Source organism: Pseudophryne corroboree, chromosome 3, assembly GCF_028390025.1.
Source record: "Pseudophryne corroboree isolate aPseCor3 chromosome 3, aPseCor3.hap2, whole genome shotgun sequence".
In the NCBI taxonomy this organism is placed as follows: Eukaryota; Metazoa; Chordata; class Amphibia; order Anura; family Myobatrachidae; genus Pseudophryne; species Pseudophryne corroboree.
In genome coordinates, this window is record NC_086446.1 from 618504172 (window position 1) to 618528298 (window position 24127).

General features: G+C 43.3%; 1 long non-coding RNA gene across 1 annotated transcript in view; it reads right to left on the minus strand.

The window, feature by feature from the left end:
- Positions 1-23777, minus strand: part of LOC135058084 (uncharacterized) — a 101384-nt gene extending 77607 nt beyond the window's left edge. The window contains exon 1 of the long non-coding RNA XR_010244586.1: positions 23592-23777. This is a non-coding gene — a long non-coding RNA (uncharacterized LOC135058084). The remainder of the gene's footprint in view (positions 1-23591) is intronic.
- Between the last annotated feature and the right edge of the window lie 350 nt (positions 23778-24127).

Consider the following 24127-nt stretch of genomic DNA (forward strand, 5'->3'; position numbering starts at 1 on the left):
CTCCCTACAATTGTACTCACACTGTCACCAGATGTATCTAACTCCTCTGCTTGCTGACTGCTTTCTCCCTCACCATGTGCCAGATGTTGACTTAAACACAGATTATGGAGAAAACAGCAGCAGAACACAATCCGAGTCACCTTTGAGGGACTATACAACAAAAGGCCACCAGATTTATCCAGACACCGAAAACGTGACTTCAGCACCCCAAAACATCTTTCTATCACATTCCGCGTAGCCTTATGTGCATGATTATAACTGTGTTCAGCAGGAGAATCAGGTTGGGACAATGGAGTAAGGAGCCAAGAGTAGCAGCCGTAACCCCCATCACCTGAAAAACATATATAGTCAACATTAGGACATATGTTAGATTATTCTATCACCTCCTCCAAAATCTAGGCTGTGGTTAAAAGACATACACACATAACATTTTCAACATACCCAACAGCCAGCCATCAGGCATTTGTCCCTCCTCAAATTTATCGAAGAGCGATGACTGACTGAGGATGAAGGAGTCATGGCAGGCACCAGGGTAACCTGCAACAACACTCATAATTTTTAAATTTGCATCACAGACCACCTGGACATTAGTTGATTGATCCATATGCCTATTAGTATATATATACTGGCGGCCCTTAGGTGATCTCAGCTGAACGTGTGTGCAATCTATGGCCCCCAGCACATTGGGCATGCCTGCAAGCTCATAGAAAGCTACCCTGACAGCACTCCACTCCGACTCCTCAGTAGGGAAGCAGATTGAGGCTTTAATGTGTGGCTCCAACACATCCAAAACCTGAGTGGACATTAAATAAGCTAAGGTGAGTGTCATGTTAGGTATTCTCTACAATACTGTGGTGTTTCAACTTACACAAGCAACACTTAGCCATAACCGCATATGTATTTTTAGACTCACCTGCATCAAAAATCTTGAAAAGGTGGGCTGTGAGATCCCAATGACGTCGTCTGCCACAGCCTGGAAGCTCCCAGTAGCCATAAAGTGTAACACAGCCAGGAGTTTGTGTAGGCCTGAGACAGAGCGAGAGCGTGCTGTCTCAGGGTCTATGCCCAGTTTGACAAGGTCATACAGGTGGAAAATGTTGTTTCTATTTAGGCGGAACATCTGTATGACCCTATCATCGGACAATGCATTTAAGTTTAAACTCCCTCTAAAAAAACGAGGCTGGCGCAGCCTCCGCGGTACCTGGACAACCTGTTGGCCATGTTCACTTACCTGGTCCTGATTCCTGGAAGCCTCATGGAGCAGTCTAACGTATCCCACAGCCAACAAAAAACCATTGCCACACACTACAGCCGCCATTTCAGAGTGAGAGTAGTTCAGAATGTGCCTGAAACACTTTTATAGGCCCAAAAAAACAGGTGTGAGTAATGGATAATTAAGTTCACATGTAAACGCGGTTTTCAAAGGCTGGCGCGTTTTTTTTTAGGAAAAAAATGCGAATCGTAATTTTTCGCGGCCGCGAAATCATTTTCGCGGCAGCAAATGCAATTACGAATGGTTAGTAAATGACCGAGATTCATATCTAAACAGGCGTAATTTGACCGATGGTGTATTCATTCGTAATTTTGAACTTGGACTAGCAAAAAAATACGAATGACCTCATCACTGCCGTGATTAGTGTTTAGTAAATGACCGAGATGACACTTTGAAGAAAAAACGCCATCTCGGTCAAAATCGGGAGCTTAGTAAATATACCCCAGGGTGTCCTTCGGATTCAGCCTCCCTATGTCCCTCCGGTGTCTCCATGGGATCTGGCTATTGTACTGAATGCCCTGCAAGAGTCTCCATTTGAACCTCTTGAGTCGGCGGACCTTAAAGGGCTCACGGCCAATGTCCTGTTCTTGCTGGCTATTGCCTCTGCAAGATGGTGTCAGACTTAAGCGCTTCGTCCTATCGTCCATCCTATTTGATTTTTCACTGTGACCAGGCAGTTCTACGAACTCGATGGGGTTATTTGCCTAAGGTGGTGTCATCTATTCACTTTAATGAGGAGATTGTGGTCCCGGCCTTTATCTCTTCAGACTTGTCTTCCAAAGAGCGTTCTTTGGATGTGGTAAGGGCTCTCCGTATTTATGTGGAAAGGACTGCCTGTATCAGGAGGTCAGATTCCCTTTTTGTACTGTTTGGTTTCCACAAACGTGGCTGGCCTGCGAATAAGCAAACCTTGGCCAGATGGATTAGAATGGTGATTGCATAAGCTTATGTGCAGGCTGGACTCCCAGCTCCTGCTGCTATTAAAGCCCATTCTACTCGGACTGTTGGACAATTGTGCAAGGCGGCTACGTGGTCCTCAGTGAACATGTTTATTAGGTTCTATTCCTTTGATACTTACGCCTCCCAGGATGCTTCCTTTGGACGCCGGGTTCTCATACCCGCTAAGGCGCGTCCCATCCCTTGAGGAACTGCTTTAGGACATAGGGGGTCATTTCGACCTGATCGTAACTGTGCTAAATTTAGCACAGCTACGATCACTTACACTGACATGCGGTGGGACGCCCAGCACAGGGCTAGTGCGCCCCTCATGTCAGGCCACCCCCGTCCCCTGCACAAGTACTTGAACAGTAACTCCCAGACAGCGCAGCTCCTGCGGCTGGCCGGGAGTTACTCGTTGCTGCCCAGGGTCGCAGCAGCTGCATGTGACGTCATGCAGATGCTGCGGCCCGCCCCCCACATGGTCCGGCCATGCCTGTATTGGCCGGACCACCCCCACAAAACGGTGGCCAAATGCCGCCTTGCTGCCAGCGACCGCCTCTGCCTGTCAATCAGGCAGAGGCGATTGCTATGCAGTGATAGCCGTCGGCTGTCAACCATGCGCTGGCGCACTGTGGCACCAGCGCATGCGCAGTTCTGACCTGATCTCTGCGATAAACTGCAGCGAGCGATCAGGTCAGAATAACCCCATAATTATATAGTTACATAGTTGGTGAGGTTGAAAAAAGACAAGATGTCCATCGAGTTCAACGTGTATTATAAAATTATATATCACTTAGATGCTGTAGCCTTGGATATTTATATCAGTTAGGAATTTATCTAATCCATTTTTTAACTTATTTAGTGAGTCCACCATTACTACCTCCTCTGGTAGGGAATTCCAGATCCACATCCCTAATGTTTTCCTGCAGAAACCAATGTATCCTGCTGCAGAAAAGGAGAGTTATGGTAGACTTACCATGGTTAACACTCTTTCTGCAAGGTACATTGGTTCCACAGGATGCCCACCCTGACGCACCTACCTTCTATGGGTTTGTATGGCATTAGCTGCTGATACCTACTCCTGTCGTGAGAATCTGGTTCTATGTGATTAACATCTGCCTTCTCTTTTGCCTGCTCCTGCATTGGACTGGTTAACGAAACTGAGCTCCTGTGCCTGGAGGCGGGGTTTATAGAGGAGGCTCCAATGCATCCTGGGACAATCTAAAGCTTTTGCCTGTTGGTGCCTCTGGATGAAGATCCACTCTACACACTAATGTTTTTCTGTGGAACCAATGTACCTCGCAGAAAGAGTGTTAACCATGGTAAGACTACCATAACACTCCTTTTCCAAACTCAGATCAGTTGACGGAAATTATACAAGAGGCTTGGGTAACACACAGTAAGAAGTTTAAGTTACCCAAAAAATTGGTTTCTCACTATCTCCAACCAGTGAATTGTGTTAAAAGGAATATACCTCCCAAGGTGGATGCTCACATAGTTCGATTAGTGCACAAATCTACCTTACCTCTGCCTTCAACATCATTAAATTATGCAACAGACAGAAAAATTGCTAGTTATCTTAAGTCTGTGTTTTCCCTAACAGGGGCAAGTACAAGAACAGCTATGGCCACAGCTTGGGTGGCTAAAGCAGTGTCAGGCTGTTCGGAAGCTTTGGGAAATTATTTCTCAGTTCGTGGAACAAGAAAACAGTTATCCTATGTAACTAATATAAAGCAAGTAGCTGCCTATATGGAAGAAGCAGGCCTAGATATGGGTATATTAGCTTCTCAGGCTTCAGCTTCCTTGATAGCAGCTCACAGAGTAGTTTGGCAACGTTCATGGAAGGCTGACACAGAATCCACAAAGGTATTGGAATCGCTACCTTTTGTCAGAAATATTTTGTTTGAAACAGACTTGGACAGTATTCTGATGTCTGAAGCATACTCTATATCAGCTGGATTTCCCTCAGCATCTACATCAAAATCTAGATTCCCTGCTTTTCAGACCTTTTGGCCACAACTTAAAGCAAAGGGAAAGGCTTATGTTAAACAGTCTCAAACAAATAAAACTGTCACGACTAAGGCCAAACAGGCTTCATCAGCCAGGTGCCCGACTTCTAAGCCAGAAGACAAGTCTCCTGCCTGATGGCACAGGCTTCCACCCAGGGGACCCCAGAGTGGGAGGCCAACTTCTTCAATTTGCACAGGTGTGGCAGCAGTCCACCACAGATACCTGGGTGCAAGAAACTGTGTCTCATGGGTACACCTTCTCCTTCAAGAAGCACCCCCCTCAACGGTTATTTTTTTACCAGCCCGCCACCAGTGGCAACAAAGTCCAGGGCTTTACAAGATGCAATTCAGAAGTTGCTTCAATCAGGAGTGATAGTACCAGTTCCCTTAGCACAACGAGGGTTAGGTTTCTATTCAACCCTGTTCCTGGTTCAGAAACCTAATGGGTCTCACTGACCTATTCTCAATCTCGAAACTCTGAACAAATATATTTGGGTGCCTCGATTCCATATTGAAATATTACAAACCATTATCCTGGCAATGAAGCCGGAGAATTTCATGGTGTCCCTGGACATTCAAAATTCTTACCTACATGTACCAATAGCACCTTCTCATCAGTGCTATCCCAGGTTCACAATCCTCCAGCAACATTTTCAGTTTCAGGCACTACCCTTTGGGCTTGCCACAGCTCCAAGGGTATTTACCAAAATTATGGTGATGATGGCAGCTCACCTTCATCGTCAGGGAATAAGGATTTTCCCATACTTAGATAACCTGCTAATCATGTATCAATCCCAGGAAATCTTCCACTGCCATCTACAAGTGACAATAGCTTGCCTACAAACTCATGGCTGGCTCATAAATTGGGTAAAGTCCTCCCTAGTCCCATCCCAACAGATGACGCACCTAAGGGCTGTTTTGGATACCAGTCTTCATAAAATCTTTCTACCTCTGGACAAAATATCCACAATACAGATGAGAATTTACGGATTGCTACACAGTCGGAGAGTATCCATTCATGCAGCAATGCGGATTCTGGGATCAATGGTCTCGGCATTCGACAAGGTAGAATATGCCCAGTTCCATTCAAGACATCTTCAACTTCTGATTCTCTTCAGATGTAATGGACAGCATCAGACGACAAAAAGTCAGACAAGGACCCTTTCACAGAAAGTACGCCAGTCATTAGCCTGGCGGCTACAGATGTCCCATTTAGACAAAGGTCGACCCTTTTGGATCTCAGACTGGGTGATTCTGACAACAGACACCAGTTTCCAGGGATGGGGAGCCGTAACAGGGCAATACTCTCTCCAGAAGCGTTAGACCGAAGAGAAAAGTTGTCTGCCAATCAATGTCCTGGAACTTCGTACCATCTATATGGCACTCACCCAGGCAAAAGAAGTACTTCTTGCCAAATCGATTAAGATTCAGTCAGACAATGCCACAGCAGTAGCATACTTCAATCACCAAGAAGGCAATCGCAGTCGGATGGCAATGAGGGATGTAAGCCACACATTAAGGTGGGCAGAACTTCATCATCCAGCCATGTCCATAGTATTTATACCCGGGGGTATATTTACTAATATTTGTGTTTGAGTCGATTTGTGTTGTGTTTAAACTCATTTTTTTATCGGGTGCATTTTACTGCAACTTTTTGAATCCTGATACGGTAATTTACTAAGCTGCCGAGTTTGCCACATTCGTGTTTTCCGATGTCGATGTGATTTGTAATGTCAACCAGTGTTTTACAGGAGTGATTAGTAAAACACTGCCTGACAAAACACAATGAATCCCGGCCGGATCTGTGAGATCCGTGCAGGGCTTCATTGTGTAGCTTAAATAAAGTGTTTAAAGTGTTCAAATTTTGGGAAAAAATTGCGTGGGGTCCCCCCTCCTAAGCATAACTAGCCTCGGGCTCTTTGAGCCGGTCCTGGTTGTAAAAATATGGGGGGAAAATTGACAGGGGTTCCCCCATATTTTAAAAACCAGCACCGGGCTCTGCGCCTGGCGCAAAAAATAGCGGGGACAAAAGACGTAGGGGTCCCCCGTATTTTTAACACCAGCACCGGGCTCCACTAGTCAGAGAGATAATGCCAAAGCCGGGGGACACTTTTATATTGGTCCCTGCGGCCGTGGCATTACCCCCCCCAACTAGTCACCCCTGGCCGGGTTACCCTGGAGGAGTGGGAACCCCTTAAATCAAGGGGTCCCCCACTCCAGCCACCCAAGGGCCAGGGGTGAAGCCCGAGGCTGCCCCGCCCATCCAAGGGCGGCGGATGGGAGGCTGATAGCCTTTTGTTTTAAAAAAAGAATATTGCTTTTTGTAGCAGAACTACAAGTCCCAGCAAGCCTCCCCCGCAAGCTGGTACTTGGAGAACCACAGGGACTTGGTAAAATAAAAAAAATGGATTACCCGAACCACGCACTGAAAGGGGATCCATGTTTACACATGGATCCCCTTTCCCCGACTGACGGGACCCCCCCGTGACTGCTGTCAAAGTGGGTCCCTTCAGCCAATCAGGGAGTGCCACGTCATGGCACTCTCCTGATTGGCTGTGCGCTCCTGAGCTGTCAGTCAGGCTGCGCGCTGTAAATACAATGTAGCGCATAGGCGCTCCATTGTATCCAATGGTGGGAACTTTGCGGTCTGCGGTAGACCGCGAGGTTAAGTGGGGCCAACCACAAAAGTGACCCACTTAACTTTGCGGTCTGACTGACAGCTCAGGAGCGCACAGCCAATCAGGAGAGTGCCATGACATGGCGCTCTCTGATTGGCTGAAGGGACCCTCTTTGACAGCAGTCACAGGGGGTCCTGCCAGTCAGGGAAAGGGGATCCATTTGTAAACATGGATCCCCTTTCAGTGCGTGGTTCAAGTAATCCATTTTTTTATTTTACCAAGTCCCTGGGTTATAATTTATAAGAAGAGGACCGATCTACCCCGGATTTTTTGTAAGTATAATTTTATTTACAGGTATCCCGTGGATTCTACTGGAGAAGAGGACCGACTGCTTCGTGTCAACACAGGTAAGTATGTATGAATGTAAGTGTGCATGTATATTTAATAAAATTTTACTATCATGGTGTGTGTGTTTTGTTTTTATTTGGGTATTTTTTTTGTAGTAGAACTACAGGTACCAGCGGGCCCATTTCCCCCCCCCGCATGCTGGCACTTGTGGCTCTCCAAGTACCAGCTTGTGGGGGAGGCTTGCTGGGACTTGTAGTTCTACTACAATAAACAATATTCTTTTTTTTAAAACAAAAGGCTATCAGCCTCCCATCCGCCGCCCTTGGATGGGGGGGGGGGGACAGCCTCTTGCTTCACCCCTGGCCCTTGGGTGGCTGAAGGGGGGACCTCTTGATTTAAGGGGTTCCCACTCCTCCAGGGTTCCCCGGCCAGGGGTGACTAGTTGGGGGGGGGTAATGCCAGGGCCACAGGGACCAATATGAAAGTGTCCCCCGGCTGTGGCATTATCTCTCTGACTAGTGGAGCCCGGTGCTGGTGTTAAAAATACAGGGGACCCCTACGTCTTTTGTTCCCCGTATTTTTTGGACCAGGTGCAGAGCCCGGTGCTAGTTGTTAAAATATGGGGGAACCCCTGTCAATTTTCCCCCCACATTTTTACAACCAGGGCCGGTTTAAAGAGCCCGAGGCTGGTTATGCTTAGGAGGGGGGACCCCACGCAATTTTTTTACAATTTTTTTTTACACTAAACAGACCCTTTCCCATAGATAACCATGCACAGATCTCACTGATCCGTGCATGATTATCCAAACTCGCCTGGAAAAAGCAGGTCTATTTTTTTGCTGCTTTTTTTAACGATTCGCAAATAAAAAATGACCGCAATAGAGCATTCAGAAACTAACACCCAAATACGAATGAATAGTAAATTCCCGTGTTGTATGAACAAACAGCCGCGTTTGACCGATGGTCTATTTATTCGTATTTCTGAACTTATCCGTGAAAACCATTATGAATTGCTCAAACACTGCCGAGATTTGTGCTTAGTAAATTCCCGTGTTGCCACTTCGAAAAAAAAACACAAATCGGACAAACTCGGAATTTTAGTAAATATACCTCCCGGAGTCCTAAATTGAGAAGCAGACTTTCTCATCCGGCACGACATTCATGCATGCAAATGGGCCTTGCACCCAGAAGTATTTCAGACTGTGGTAAACAAATGGAGACTGCAGGAAGTGGACCTTATGGCTTCACGTCAGAACAATACGGTACCAGCATATGGGTCAAGAACAAAGGATCCCAAAGAAATCTTTGTGGATGCCCTGTCAGTGAGATGGAAATTTAAGCTGGCATATGTCTTCCCACCAATCCTCCGGTTGCCAGGGTGATTAGAAAATTCATACAGGAAGGGTGCACTGTGATATTAATAGCTCCGGCGTGGCCCAGACAAAATTGGTACACCGATTTGCAGAGGCTATCCGTGGATGCTCCATTCCTACTGCCTCAATGACTAGATCTACTGATTCAGGGTCCCTGTCACTACGCACAACTGAATTTGACAGGGTGGCACTTGAAACATTCTTATTAAAAGCAAAGGTCTTTTCACAAGCGGTAATTCAAATGATGCTTAAAGCAAGGAAGCTATCCTCAGCCCACATCTACTACCAAATATGGCATGCTTATTTTCAGTGGTGATCTGCCAGAAAATATCAGAGTTTCAAGAATTCTAGCGTTTATTTAAGCTGGAATGGAACGAGGTCTCCGTATAACTTACCTGAAGGTACAAGTGTCAACATTAACCATATAGTTCCTAAGGAAAATTGCAAATCTACAGGATGTTTGCACCTTTTTCCAGGGAATGCTTCACACTCAGCCTCTGTTTGCACCTCCAATAGATCCTTGGGACCTAGGACTTGGGACCACGCAAACACGGCCGGACCTTGCGTGTGGGGGGGGTTGCAGTGGCTTCGTGATGTCACCCGGGGCAGTGACGAGTGACTCCCAGCCAGCCGCAGGAGCTGCGCTGGCCGGGAGTTACTCTTCAAGTACAAAAGCATCGCCGCTGTGCGATGCTTTTGTACTTGTGCGGGGGGGGGGGGGGGGGGGGCTGGACCGACATGCGGGGGGGACTAGTCCTGTGCTGGGCATCCCCCCGCATGTCTGGGAAGATGATAGTAGCTGTGCTAAATATAGCACAGCTATGATCAACTCGGAATGACCCCATATGTGGATCGTACCAGTGCCATCAGAAGAACAGACTCTCTCTTTAATCTATAAAGTATAGCCCTCCAAATTTACTGCCCAGTCATGAGAATCATCCCACAATGTTTCAGTAATACCTATGATGTTATATTGCTCATTCGTTGCTATCACTTCTAATTCTCCCATTTTTCCTGATAGGCTTCTTGCGTTTGCAACCATACATTTTAGGTCATTTACTCCCTTCTCAGTATTTTAATACATTGATAGAAATTCTTTACTTTTTTGTGCTTTCCCTGATTTACTATTATTGTCTGTTTTTTCCCCCTTCTCCCCTCTCCACCCCCATTTTTCTGAATCCATCCCTCCTTACTGCTCTCATTGATCCTCTCATAATTTCCTGCTATTCCCTCCCCCCTGCCGCTTATTTTAAAATCTCCTCCAACCTTCTAACCATCCTTCCCTCAAGCACATCTGCCCACTTCTCATTCAGGTGCAATCCATCATGACCGAGAAGTCCAGTTTTCCAAAAATCAAATCCCTCCTTCTTACACCAATCTTTTAGCCACACATTAACCTCCCTAATTTGCCTCTGCCTCCCTGTGCTAGAGCGTGGCACAGGTAATATTTAAGAAAATTTTACCTTAGATGTCCTTGCTTTAAGTTTCCAACCTAGATTCCTGTAATCATCATGTACCAAGACCGTCATGTTTTTCCCAGCCCCTCCCAAAAATCTGTCTACCTAATCCGTGATATGTCGTACCCAAGAACCATGAAGACAACCCACTCTACGATCGCGGCCCCATTAGCGGATTGCCATATCTAACTTTCTAATGATTGAATCCCCTGCCACCACAATCTGGCTAGGTGCTTCAGTGACATTGTTCCCCTCTATGCCAGAAGGACCGCTCCTCTGGTTGGTAGAGGAAACAATCTCCCCCAGCTCTACCAATTCTGTGCTGCCATCCCTAGTATCTTCATCTAAACAGGTGAATCTGCTGGGATTGCTCAACTCAGAGCTGGCTCACCTCTTTCTCCTTTTAACTTTAACCCAACTGCCTACCTTTCCATCCTCCTGTGTTTCTGCCTTTTCCTTCTCTCCTAATGCATCCACAGTGAGCTGCAAACTTTGTTCAAGATTGGCAATCTCCATCAGTGTTGCAATGGTCTGCCTTAGATTAGTCACCTGGACTTCCAAATAGACCATTTACTCACATCTTGTGTAGAGGTACTCACCCGGGAACACTTACTCCAAGTGTGCATACATCTGACAAAATATACACTGGTTGAGATTATCAATCCTTCTCCCTAAATCCCTTATCTACAGTGGTATACTCTTTAATTTATATGTAAATCAAATTACAGTACTGTATATCCCCCTTATGTGTATAGAGACCTGTCTAAAAACACACTACAATCCACTTAAAGCACTAAAATCCAGTTTAAGTACAATTACAGAAAAATGGACACATATACAGATTACCCTCTACTTGTGAGCATCAGTATTTAATTAAGTATATGATAAAGATGATGATACTTGCATGTCCGGCTCTCGCATGACAGTGGGCGACAGAGATCTGGACCCCACAGAGACCACCACAAGGGACGACCCCCACAAGGAGCTTGGTGTCCCTCACAAGCTACTTAGTGACCCTTTCCATGATCACCGATCCCCATTCCATTCTCATGCCTGGTCCTACAGGCACCTCATCCGCACCGATGCCCGCTCCTGTGGGCCCCTCACCTACCTGTATGTCTGTGTTATGTGCTGGCTAGGAGCTAGTAGCACACAAGACACACTTACACCCTGCACTAGCAGCGCACAGTACACACTCACAACACACAATCTAGTTTTGCGCTAGCAGCACAGACTAGCAGCGCTCACTCAAAGCCCGGCGCTCCGAGCTTGGAGCTCTGCACCGCATACTCTCTGTCTCACCACTTCCAGTTCCGGTCTACACTCCTCCTCTCAGCATGGTCCTCGGTGTCAGCGTCTCTCCTCAGGCTAACAGCTGTGACACAAGATGCCAGGTGTGACTGAGACATTCCAAGAGAACTGTAACGTATTAGGTCTTAGACACATCACATATGCCGAAAAACACCACTCACGGTGCAGAAGAGATGAAAGGCTGCTACTTCAATGGCAAAGGAATTGTAGAATTGTAGAAAGTTGTAGAAAGTTGCAGGTCTCAGTCCTTCTTACATTTCAGATTACCTGGGATCCTAGGAGAATCAATGGACTCTGGATAAAGTAGTATGAGAGGTATCGTGCATCCCCTTCTGAAGAGAGGGGATGTGTAATTTGAGGACCAAGAGAAGGTGTGTGTCCACACCTCCAAGGGTAGAGAAAGGAGCCATGCCCGCCGCTGCTATTACCGCATGGTGCTCATGACTGGAGGTCTGTAGGTAACGGTCCAGAGTTAGTGCCGCTGGTGCCGCTGGATGTTCTGAGCTTAGTGTATATATATATATATATATATATATATATATATACACACAGAGAAAAAAACACAGCACTGACCACACCAGAAGCGGGGCACAGCTATGCACTTACCACTCACAGGGTGGGGTGCATGTAACACAGCACTCTCCACCACAAAAGCGGGGTACACCGCTGTACTTACCACTCACAGGGCGGGGTGCATTTAGCCCATGACCACATCGCTCTAATAAATACAAACAAAGAACCCAGCACTCACCAAAGTGAACTCACTTATCCTCAACAATTCAATAAATAAATGATGGGGGTTTAGTTAGTGGATTGGCCAATGCACAGAAGCCTGCATACCGATTTTCAAGGTACCCCACCTTCATGCAGGTCCTACACTATCACAGAGTATTAAAACCTGACTACTTCACTGCTGTTACACACATCATCTGCCTGCTAGATTTAATGTGTACCTGCCACACCTTTATGGCTTTTAAAGGTACACTAGTCACCTTTTGCACTGGCTCAAAGATGATTGCTAAGGAACAGCTGAGACAGGTTCAGGATAATAAAGTCCACACAGGGGTGCATGAGAAAGCTAGTGGCCATGGTTAATAAGAGCTAACCATAGATTAACCCCATCGTATACACACAGAGAAAAAACCACAGCACTCACCACACCAGAAGCGGGGCACAGCTATGCACTTACCACTCACAGGGTGGGGTGCATGTAACACAGCACTCTCCACCACAAAAGCGGGGTACACAGCTGTACTTACCACTCACAGGGCGGGGTGCATGTAGCCCATGACCACATCGCTCTAATAAATACAAACAAAGAACCCAGCACTCACCAAAGTAAACTCACTTATCCTCAACAATTCAATAAATAAATGATGGGGGTTTAGTTAGTGGATTGGCCAATGCACGGAAGCCTGCATACCGATTTTCAAGGTACCCCACCTTCATGCAGGTCCTACACTATCACAGAGTCTCAAAACCTGACTATTTCACTGCTGTTACACACATCATCTGCCTGCTAGATTTAATGTGTACCTGCCACACCTTTATGGCTTTTAAAGGTACACTAGTCACCTTTTGCACTGGCTCAAAGATGATTGCTGAGGAACAGCTGAGACAGGTTCAGGATAATAAAGTCCACACAGGGGTGCATGAGAAAGCTAGTGGCCACGGTTAATAAGAGTCATGGGCTACATGACTCTTATTAACCGTGAGTGGTAAGTGGTGAGTGCTGTGGTTTTTTCTCTGTGTGTATACGATGGGGTTAATCTATGGTTAGCTCTTATTAACCGTGGCCACTAGCTTTCTCATGCACCCCTCTGTGGACTTTATTATCCTGAACCTGTCTCAGCTGTTCCTTAGCAATCATCTTTGAGCCAGTGCAAAAGGTGACTAGTGTACCTTTAAAAGCCATAAAGGTGTGGCAGGTACACATTAAATCTAGCAGGCAGATGATGTGTGTAACAGCAGTGAAGTAGTCAGGTTTTAAGACTCTGTGATAGTGTAGGACCTGCATGAAGGTGGGGTACCTTGAAAATCGGTATGCAGGCTTCCGTGCATTGGCCAATCCACTAACTAAACCCCCATCATTTATTTATTGAATTGTTGAGGATAAGTGAGTTTACTTTGGTGAGTGCTGGGTTCTTTGTTTGTATATATATATATATATATATATATATATATACATCAAATACCCCACTGCGCTAAAATCAGGAGTCAGTTGTACCTCTAAAAAAGCCCTATGCTAGTAAGGGCCCACACACAAAACATGGAACACAATTTCTGAGGTTGCTAATATTAGTCGGAATCAGAAATATTAAAGAACAATATAAAATATATAAAATGTATTCACAATTTCCACAATACAGATATAATCAAAACTATACACATAGGGAATAGTTCTAATTTAATCAAGCAGAATTTTCTTGCCAAATAGTTCAAAAAAGGTCATGTATGTATCAAGAAGACACAGAACCAACGCGTTTCGTCCCAAAGGACTAACTCAGGGGTAATTATCATATTTGTTTATCCACATAAACAAATAAAAGAATACACATTTCGTTCGTAAAAATGATCCTTTATAGGGTATATTTAGATGTGCTAGCCAACATTTGTGTTGAACCAAAGTGCAAAAGATCACAAGGAACACTACTGGACTTGTGATAGTCCTGCTGGATGGTATAGTGGTATTCACCAATGAAATAAGGCAATGATAGAGACCTGCTGTGTATCTGTCAAGATTCAAATTGTCACATAGGTAGCCAGGTAGCACTGCAGCTTTCCATCCCTTGATACAATCTGCCTCTGATGGAAGACAGCTGCTTTAGGAGCAAATGTCAGTATAAAAAAACACAGTCTCTCTTTCTGCCTCACTCTCTCTCCCCCCCCCCTCCTCCCCAGTGTAATTTATAAAACTACCTGTCATAATGTGTATAAGGGGTATGACTACTGTGGGCATTATATGTATGAGCGGCATTACAACTGTGGGCTTTATCTGTATAGGAGGCACAACTACTGTGGTCAGTATATGTAAGGGGCACTACTACTGTGGGAATTATGTACATAAAGGGTACTACAACTGTGGGCATTATGTGTATGAGGCATTACTGTGGGCATTATGTGTATAAGTGGCGCTACTACTATGGGCAGTGTGTATAAGGGGTTCTATTTTGGGCATTGTGAATAAGGGGCACTACTGTATAAGGGGTACTACTGTGTAGCATAAGGGACTACTGTATATGATGTAATGTGAATCAGGGGCATTGTGTGCAGTGTAATGTGAATAAGATTGTGCTATTGTGTGGCGTACTTTATATTGGGGTACTGTTGTGTGACCACACCCCTTCCTTGTGATACCACACCATTTTGGTGTGCACTATTCCTTTAATAAATATGGGAGGGTGCAAATTTCTAGTTTGCAGGGGGGCGTCAAACACCCTCGCACCGGCCCTGATAATAAGGGTGGGTACACACTAGAACAATATTGGCATGATTTGTTATTTCCAGGCTAATTGGAATGACAAATTGGGCATATCATTAAGTGTGTATGCTGCAGGGTCATCCAAATATATTGCTAAAGATGCCATGCTGCAAATAGCAGCATGGCATGTTAGATCACGCCGTCGTCTCCTGCATTGTGTAATTGTTAGGGGGTGCGCTAGGCCATTTCTCTGGTTTTGTGTTTTGTGTTTCAATCTGGATCTCCTTCATGTTTTAGGTCTGGATTGGTTTTGCTAAACCCACCCTTGCGGGTTTTGGTTTTAGATTTGGATTTTTTTGAAGAAAAAAAAATCATCAAAACAGCTAAAATAACAGAATTTGGGGTGTTTTTGTTCCTACAGTATTATTAACCTTAATAACATTCATTTCCACTCATTTCCAGACTATTCTGAACACCTCACAGCTCACAATATTGTTTTTATGTAGTTTAGGCCAAAAGGTTGCACCGAGGTAGCTGGACAGAGCAGCAGCAGCCCTTCGATGTATATACTGAAAGGACAAAATAGAAAAAAAAATGTATTTAAAAAAAGACGCTTTAGTTAGGACTCAAGATTTCAGTTCACAAAAAGATGATTAAGGCAAAGAAGAATAAAAAAGACAATATTTTAGATTTAATTTATTTAATTTATTTTAATTTCAATTTATTTTAATTTAATTTATTTCATTTATTTAGAATCAAATTCTTAATTTCCTCCAAGATATCTTCGATATGCAGAAAGTTCACTATTTGAGTGTAAGGAGTTTATTTATATTAATTTAATTTAAATTTATCTAATTTATAATTATTATTATTAATAATATTAATTTTAATTTATTACAATGTGGTGATAATAAGAGTTATGAAAATAGGACAATAAGTTATAATAAGAATATGAGCTATAGACACCACACCCTGAAATGGACAGAGCACGTCTGGATGTATTCTGGGAAGATACAGCACAAAATATTTAAAAAAAAAGATGTCTTTTATTTTGGGTGGACAGACAGAACACACCTAGATGGATGGAGAAGCTGTAGTCCCTGGATGTATACTGGCATGACACAGCACAAAATATTAATTTACATCAAAATACATATATTATTTTTTATATCACACACTGCAGTTACAGTGTCGCCAAATGAGTCAAAAATATGTAGAAGTATTTTTTATATCACGCACTGTGGTTACAGTGTCGCACAAATGAATCATAAATACATAGATATAATAATTACGCACTGCAGTTGACTACACCGACAGCATCGCACAATGTGTTTATGAGTAGTAAATAATATACTGCGGTCTGACCGGCAGTGTCACAGTACTTATGAAAATAAAATTAAAATTGTATAGTACACTGGGGTTCAGCACAAACAAAAAAAAATATTTTTTTTTATAATTATAATTTTAGTCTTTTTGTTTTTAGCTTTTATTACTTTATTTTTACACTGGGGCGGAGCCCCTGGAAGGATGGACAGTTCGCCCCTTTCAGATACAGCAGACAGAGCACCCCTTTCAAATACATAATAGAAATATATTTTTGGCTTTGGATCACACACAGATATATAGCAGTAGTGCATGGCAGCCGCAGTACTAGTCGTCACTGAGTGACGCACTAGTAAAAATATATTTTTGGCTTTGGATCACACACAGATATATAGCTGTAGTGTACGGCAGTACTGGTCGTCACTGAGTGACGCACCAATAGAAATATATTTTTTGCTCTGGTTCACACACAGATATATTGCAGTAGTGTACGGCAGTACTAGTAGTCATCACTGAGTGATGCACCAATAGAAATATATTTTTGGATCTGGAACACACACAGAGCATATATAGCAGTAGTAGAAACAATAAATGTAAAACAGCGCTAATACCTGGATATGGTATATATTGAATGACCATTTATTTAAACATGGGAATAAGTTCTGCTAAAACAATAAAAATCACAACGTTAAAAACAAGAAAATCAGGGCAAGCACAGCAAAATAGATATGGATATTACCATTTGTAGGAGACTGGGTCCTATTAATAAATAGCGTCCATGGATAATAGCCACAGTCCTGGGGATACACACAGCAGTGTGATTTGTAGTCCACTGGTAAAGATGACAGAAGACCCTTTGTTAGTCTTGATTCCGGACCTGATGATAGTCCTATTGAAAGCTCTGATCTTTGGCAGACTGTATAACACAGTGGATTCGCTGCTTATGGTTTCACGGACCTCTAGGCATTGTACCACAGGAGCTGGGCACAATTGGAACACTTACAACTACCTGGAGCAACGCCTATAGGTCCATGAAACCATAAGCCCAGATTTTCTTGTTTTAAATGTTGTGATTTTTATTGTTTTATCGGAACTTATTCCCATGTTTAAATAAATGTTCATTCAATATATACCATATCCAGGTATTAGCGCTGTTTTTACATTTATTGTTTCTATTACCTATAAGGGACTAATTATCCCTCCAGTCAGCAGCTGCAGGTTAAGCAACTCTTTTTCAAATGCGGAGAAGATTTGGTTTGGTACCGCACTGGAATAAATAATCTTAGAAAAGAGCTCTATTTATTGTATATGGCTCTAAAGACCAACAGTATATAGATGGATAAAAGATCCCAAAGGGGTCTTAAAGTATTAATAGTTGGTGGTGCTCCCAGAGTCAATGGTAAACAATGATTAAGAGAAGGAAAAGAAAGGCTCTGTGTTGGGGCAAACTTAAATGAATATTATTAAAACTTAACTTTTAAGTACGTCAAGTAAAATAAGATTTATACACAGAAGGACACCAAAAACTTACAAGGTTTTCACCTCCACATTAATATATTGTTCAATGGTATTGAAACATTATGTTCTAGGAGATCCACAGAACATAAACATAGGAGTATGTCAAGGTGAAAATATTAAAAATGAAAATTAAATCACTGTGGATATCCAGAAAGAGATATGTATTGAACTATAGGCACACTTACAAACATATGGACTTTGTAATTGTCAAATATATGGTGCTTTTAAGTCCTGAACATGAATATCCAACAGGTGTATGTTAAAATAAATATAAGGGAACAGAGGTAGATATATGATGAAAAGGACTGTATTAATATCCAATATGTAGTATCCTCCGTTACAGAACCTTCCCAGTCCTTTTCATCATATATCTACGTCTGTTCAATACATATCTCCTTTATATCCACAGTGATTTTATTTTAATTTTTACTATTTTCACCTTGGCATACTCTTATGTTTATGTTCTGTGGATCTCCTAGAACATAATGTTTCAATAACATTGAACAATATATTGAATGTGGAGGTGAAAACCTTTTAAGTGTTTTGTGTCCTTCTGTGTATAAATCTTATTTTACTTGACGTAGTTAAAAGTTATGTTTTAATCATTTTCATTTAAGTGTGCCCCAACACAGTCTTTCTTTTTCTTCTCTTTTTCAAATGCGCCAGACCAATTTCCTTGGTAACTTTTCTTGTTATATATAGCAGTAGTGTATGGCAGTACTGGTAGTCATCACACCCACAGGATATATAGCAGTAGCAGGGGCACTTTGAGAGGAGGAGGCCCGGGTGCAGCCTCCTCCATTCAGGCCCCCTCCTCTCTGCCGGCAGCGCTGAGAGTCTGAGCACTAGAGCACTCAGACTCTACTGCGCATGCACAGATCTCCGGTAAAATGGCACGTGGCCATTTTTCCAGTGATTTTTGTACTGCGCATGCGCAGAACTCCGTGAAAATGGCCACAGCACCAGTTGTAACACTGCATTGGACTTCGACGTGGGACTCTGGAGGGGTGAGTATTTAGAAAATGGGTGCAGTGTGTGCGGTGGGGGCCCCCTCTGGACTCAGGGGTCCTTGTGCACCGCACACACTGCACCCATTATAGAAACGCCAGTGAGCAGTAGTGTACAGCAGCCACTGTACTAGTAGTCAGAGTGACACACCAATAGAATTTTTTTTTGCTTTGAGTCACACACAGAGGATATATAGTAGTAGTGTACAGCAGACGCTGTACTAGTAGTCCGAGTGATGCACCAATAGATATATATTTTTTGCTTTGGATCACATACAGAGGATATATAGCAGTAGTGTACGGTAGTACACAGCCCCTTATAGACAGAGAACAGCACCTGGTTCTATACACAGCCACAGTATATTATATGCAGTGCACTGTCTACTATGCAGAGCCCTAACACAGTGACAGTCACAGCGCACTTACACAAGCAGCACCCCAGGTTAACTCAACTCTCCTGTTGCACCCTCTCTGCTCTCTCCTGCCCCTCTTCCCTAACCTGCCTATCCCATTACAGCGCAGAATACAGCACAGAAGTAAACACGTCCTTACTGTGCACTCTCCAAGTCTGGAGTGAAGATGGTGCTGATCACCGGGACTATATATAGAATCCAAAACCCGCGAGATCCGACAGCGGCATGATAATGTTTTGCCTCTTTATTGGATCCAAGTTAGGCGTGAAAGACTGAGCCTGACTCAGGGTTGGGATCTCAAAGTTCGGGGGGGGGGGGGGGATCAGTTCACAGAGAACCAAACCCGTTTATCCCTAGTAATTGTGTATGCACTTCCCGATGCAGGGTCCCATCGCCCATCGTATTAGCCCGGGACCAGGTGCGCCAGAGGCGCTATTTTGCATGACTGAAGCAGCAATACGAAAGGACACATCTATATGCTACCGATGCAAATACATAGGCATCTCGAGATACATAACCTACTGTATGTGTGCAGAAATTAGCATGTTACATTTGCATAATGTACTCCCATTTGACTTTCAACTCTGTATTGGTCCCTTTGTATGTAATATTTATATACAATTTCCACTGTCTAACAAAATACACACTATCACAGTAGCACTTGCCACTATCGTATAGTGGGCCTGATTCATATTTGTAGGCAAACCCAATGGTTTGCATACAAATACGATGCTAAGCATGTGCAGAGCAGGCAGAGGCATCCTTTCTTGTAGCCATCACTGCCGCTGTTAGCGCTCTCAGAACTGAGACTCTGGCACAGTGCCAGAGTCTACAGCGCATGCGCAGGACTCCGGAATAATGGCCGCCGTGCCATTTTTTTGGAGTCCTGTGCATGCGCTGTAGACTCTGGCACTGTGCAGAGTCTCTAGTGCTCCATGTGCTAGCAGCATAGCAGTGGTAGTGACAGCTACTGGAGAGTAGGGGGCCCACAAACAGTCACCGATGGACGCCAGAAAGGTAAGTATAGAAGAAATGGGTGCAGTGTGTGTGGTATGGGCCCCCTGTGGACACAGGGGCCCGTGTGCACTGCACACACTGCAACCATTATAGATACGCCAGTGAGAACAGGTATTGCAATGTCACTTGTAGCCCCATCACCCGCAGCATGATTAACATGCTGCTGTATTTGGGGGGCAGAGTGAGGGCAGCACCCTGCACCATTGTCCAAAATGGGGGCGTGTCACACCCATTTTGAAGGTGTGATGGTCCAGAGTTTGCATTGTTGGACACATCTGTATCTAGACATTCGGATCCTTTGGCCAGCCTGCTCAAAGCTTAAGCTTACACAGGCTGGCCAGTGCCTAAAACCATTGGGATTCGCAACTGATGGTCACAACGGTAATCCAAGGCTGCATCGTCAGATGCAGCATGTGGATCCTCGCTAATGCAAACAGGAGGCATCTATCACCTACAGATGCCTCCTGCTGCATTAGAATTTGAATGACTCAGGATTGCACAGGTTCTTCCTTGCAGCTGTGCAATTCCTAACAATCATTAATTGGGCTCAATGTTTACTTATGGCCCTGTCACAATGCATCAACTGTCATGTGCTACCTGTACTGCTCTGACTTGATACAGTTAGCAGTCTATTACACTTGGATGCCAGAGTCCCTAATGCCCAGGCCTATTGCCAAGAATTGGAGGCTGCCCCTCAATGTAGAAAAATGCCAGACTCCATCAGGAGACAGCTGTGGCCAGCGGCAGGAAATAGTGGATATGGGACTCTGTGGAGAACATTCCCTGCTGTTATTATTAGTTATAGTCTAGAGCCGAGCGATGGTGGGTAACAATACAATGATCTCCTCGGGCAATGTTTCTGAAACATAAAAAGTTTACAAAAAACAAACATTTGCTGATGTTGAAGATTGTCTATTCTGTTTTATAAATGTAGCTCAATATGTGTGTTCCTTAATACTATGCAGAAGTTATAAGTGAAGGCCATGACTGGCCTCACTGGTATTGCAGCAAATAATGGAGTTGGAGTAGAACTACTTAGTCCTCCACATTTTTTATGCTTTACTTAAGTTGCATTTATTTCTAAATTAAAAGGAGGTCATATCACAACTATAGCTGATCCATGTTACAATACTTTTTCCTTTTTTTATAGTGCAATTAGGTGTTCTAGCACAGACAAAGAATGAGGACAAGCAATCAGGAGTCTTTTTACCCATACAGTAAGTATTATTATTTTCAAAAGAACACATTTTGTACTCAAAGCAATCTTCTGTTATTTATGGCCACTTTAGGTGTTTTCAAAGCTGGTTCTCTTTTTAGAGTAATAAATAGTGTTGGGTGGAAAATCAGTGGGACCCAAATTGGGGACTCACCCTCAGAACATTTCTATTGTAGCTCAAAAATCATTTTCTCAGAAGGCTTACCTTAACTCTTCTTATTCCCCATGTCTCTCTGCTTTCCATTCACCACAATGTCGTCCAGTTTGCTCATACTAAGTGTCTCCTTTCCCCTTTACTTTAGATTGTATTATGATCTCATCAGCCTCTTCCCCCATTTGTTGCTGTTTAATTTAAAATGTAATGTTTGTGTATCTCTCTGAAATTGTTGTACACTTTATATATACTGAAAAAAATAAAAATAAAATAATAATAATAATAATAATAATCATAAGAATCCTAAAGACATCTTGGAACATATAGGGTGATTCCAGGTAGATGCAAGTAATATACTTCTGCACACTCACCCAAACACACTGTGCATGTGTCCCAATAGTTACTGCAGGGGGTGGGGCGTAGATCAGATTGAATGGAGATATATGCAATTTTGAAGAGCAATCCATGGTGATGACTGGGAGTAGGCTATTGATGGCAGGCGTGTCGGAGGCATGTTGATGTCAGGGGCTGCATGGAGAGACGCAGTTCCATTGGCAGTGGCGGCCATGTACCGTTGAAGATCTTAAGTAATCATAGGGTACCGCTGTTGTCTAGATGGTGAGGCCAATGTCCGATCAATAGTATGCCTTTTGTGTGCACACCGGCAGAACTGTGTGGAGTTTGTATATTCTCTCCGTACTTGCATGGGTTTCCTCCCGGTACTCCGGTTTGCTCCCACAATCCAAAAATATACTGGTAGGTTAATTGGCTCCCAACAAAATTAACCCTAGTGTGAATGTTTGTGCGTGTGCATGTGGTAGGGAATATAGGGGCAGATGTATTAACCTGGAGGAGGCATAAGGAAGTGATAAACCAGCGATAAGTGCAAGGTGATAAACGAACCAGCCAATCAGCTTCAATATGCAAATTGACAGTTAGGAGCTGATTGCCTGATGCATTTATCACTTTGCACTTATCACTGCCTTATCACTTCCTTATGCCTTATCCAGGCTTAATACATCTGCCCCATAGACTGTAAGCTCCACTGAGGTAGTGACTGATGTGAATGGCCAAATATTCTCTATACAGCGCTGCGGAATATGTGTGCGCTATATAAATAATTGGTAATAATAAATAATAGGATGCCCATCGACCACAGCATTACCATACAGATGCAGTAGTAGCAGCTGCTATGACGTCCGCTTCTGAATCAGGCTCTTAATTACCAACAGCTAAAAAAAAATTTGTTTCCATGCGTAAGCTAATTGGCTAATATATATATATATACACACAAAAAATACAGGCAGAAAATGTTAATGTTACAATTTACAAACAGAATACATTCCACACACTACCCCTCTTTAACTTTTTGTTCTGGAAACACATTTGTTCTAGTCACTTTCTTTCAGTTATCTTCCCATTGCTTTTGAATACCACGATCAAGGTAATACTTTTCCATTCTTTCTGTTTTTCACATAATCCAGTTTATTATTTGGAGAAAACCATATTTCATCCCTTTTACAAATAATTTACCATCAGATAGTAATATATTCAGAACTATTGTGAACTCTGATTCCGCATGCTGCAGACGGCTGCATCACAGTGTAGCTTGAGCCCTAACAATTCACTGTGGTCTCTATATAATTCTGTAAGTCGTATGTGTTTATGGGGTACATTTACTAAGCAGTGTTAAGAACGGAGAAGTGAGCCAGTGGAGAAATTTCCCCATCAACCAATCAGCAGCTCTGCATCATTTTACAGTATGCAAATTATAGATGTTACTTCAGTGCTGATTGGTTGCCATGGGCAACTTCTACACTGGCTCACTTCTCCGCTCTTATCACTGCTTAGTAAATGTACCCCTATATATCATATAAGTTTTCTCTCTCTTTTTTTTTTAATGGGGGGGGGGGAGGGGGGCAACTCTGACTTACCTCCGGTCGACTGGGATGAATTTATGCCCTGACCCATGTGGCATGCAATATGTTTGTAGAACATTTTTAAGGTTACAACAAAAATCATACAGCCTCCAAAGGGGCTTTAAATTTAAAGACTTGCAGCCAAGCAATATTTTAGCACATTAAGGTAATTCATAATAGTGATCCTACACTTTAAAACAGCCATGCCACTGAACACTGAGAGTAGTCAGGTTTTGAAGTGAAGGTAAGTATAGAGTAAAAAAAAAAACAGTCACCTTTTATAAGCTCCATTTCCGGTGTTTACACCATGAGATTTCAGTTCTCCCATTGTTTCCTCTCCACACCGGTCTTCAGCTATCATGGAAAATGCACTTTATCCCCTTCTCCTGCAGAAGCCACCATTTTGATGTAATCCCTGGGCAGCACCATCTTGTGTTAGTCCCATTGCACTGTCAAATTGTCTCTATCTGGCAACAGAACTGGTTATGGTACATAAAAAGGTGCCAAGTAGGCCAATGTGTATGTTACAGGAGCATACAACCCACACCCACCCAGTTAAACCACTGCCACTGTCTTTACCTATTAACAAAAAGATCTTTTTCTATGAATACAATTGGTTACTACAATTGACTACAGTTTTTATATCTTTTCAATGATGATTTGTATGACTGTTACTCACCATGTTCATGAACAAAGGTGAGATGCTTTGCCATTTCTATTGGGAAGGGTACTATAGATTCAATTACCGCAAATCACCATTTAAAGATGAAAAAGAAAGGTTTTAATTCCTTTATCAGTATACTGTAGGTTG